The sequence below is a fragment of the Astyanax mexicanus genome, chromosome 19 (assembly GCF_023375975.1).
Source record: "Astyanax mexicanus isolate ESR-SI-001 chromosome 19, AstMex3_surface, whole genome shotgun sequence".
NCBI classification, from domain to species: domain Eukaryota; kingdom Metazoa; phylum Chordata; class Actinopteri; order Characiformes; family Acestrorhamphidae; genus Astyanax; species Astyanax mexicanus.
The window spans coordinates 14,464,525-14,466,357 of record NC_064426.1 but is presented as its reverse complement, the minus strand read 5'-3'; positions in this window follow the sequence as shown (position 1 = coordinate 14,466,357).

The window sequence follows — 1,833 nt, the reverse complement described above, 5'->3', positions numbered from 1 at the left end:
TCTTCTGTGTGAGCTGTTCTATTAGTGTCCATTATACAGTTGATGATATTCTACAGTTTGCCTGATTTGCAAATCAAATCCCCTCACCTTGTATAACTTGTTTAGTGATGGATGGTAAGTGATGTATAATAGGCTGGTTTCCAGGAAGGGGATTAAGCCTAGTCCTGGACAACAACATTTTGAACAGAGATTTCCCATTAAAATGAAAATATATAGCCATGACCAGACTTAATGCTTAAACAAACTTAACTAAATAAAGTTTTGTGTACAGAAAGATGTACTGGAGGTTTAAACAGCGTTAACGGTAAGATATTTTTGGGCCATTTCACCGAATGGGTGCCATTTTTTTTAATCTTGTTTCAACTGTGAATCTAATAACACCATGTATACACCAAGGTTAGAAACAAGGTTTCTAATTCGAAAATGGTTACCAAACTCATATGACATTTAAATAGCATGTTTAAAAGCAAGTCCACTAATTGAAGAACATCTTTTTTAAAGAAATGGTTGACTCCATGTTCAAATAATTGATATTTATGACAAAACAATCACTCCTGTTACTGAGTAAAAGGAATTAAAGTATCAATAATGGTTTTGTAGCATAGAAATAGCAAAAACATAAAACAAAATATTTAAATGGCGGCTATGCTAATAGCATGAGGACACTGAGCACATTGTAGGGATTTTTCCAAAATGTGTATTTTAAAAATAAACAAATAATATCTAAGAATTAATTTAGGTAACAGGAATGAGTGTTGAGATTGAGCTCCTCCATCATTGTTACAATAAAGATCAAATATACAGAAAAATAAAAAAGGGCAAGTTACTTTTAGTCTTCCCATGATCTTCAGAAGAACCACCTGACGTAACTTCCTGTTAAAGCTGTGACTTGTAGGATGTTCCAGATGTTTCAGATGGGGTAATGTGTTACAGTGACAGGACCAGTGAAACCCAGGGATACAACTAAAATGTGTATTTATTATTTATTTTTTTTTATTTAAATTTTTTCCCATTTTCTCCCCAATTTACACGGCCAATTACCAACCAACTCATTAGGACTCCCCCTATCGCTAGTAATGCCCCAACACACCAGGAGGGTGAAGACTAGAACATGCTTCCTCTGATACATGTGAAGTCAGCCACCGCTTCTTTTCGAGCTGCTGCTCATGTAGCATTACCGAGTAGCATCACAGCACGCTTGGAGGAAAGTGCAGCGGCTCATTTCCGGTACATCAGCTCACAGACGCCCTAAGCTGTGGACATCACCCTAGGAGTGATGTGGGGAGAGAGCGCCACCTACCTACCCGGAAGGAGCAGGGCCAATTGTGCTCTCTCTGAGCGCCGGCAGCTTGATGGCAAAGCTGCATGAGCGGGAGTTCGAACCTACGACCTCTCGCTCATAGTGGCAGCGCTTTAGACTGCTGGACCACTTGGCACCCTAAAATGTGTATTTTAACTTTAAAAATGGATTTATTATGAAAAAAAATGTAAAGCATAGATGGGATTTGGAGTCACACAATAATGCAAAAAAATTACATCTCTGACGCATTTTAATAATTATATTTTATGGGAGTGGGGACAGATTAACAAAAGCTATTGTCAGTGTTCTAAGTAGTTTTTATTAATGTTTTTAATTAACATTATTGTACTTTTGCAATTAGGTCAATGTACAAGACACTATGCTTAAAATTAAATTGTATTTTAAAGTTATTTTGTGTTTACATTTATACAGAAATGGCACCCATTTGATGAAATGGCCCTTATATCTTATATTTATATTGGTATTATATCCGTCATCTATACAGTACACATGCAGACAGAGGCTAGAGAGCA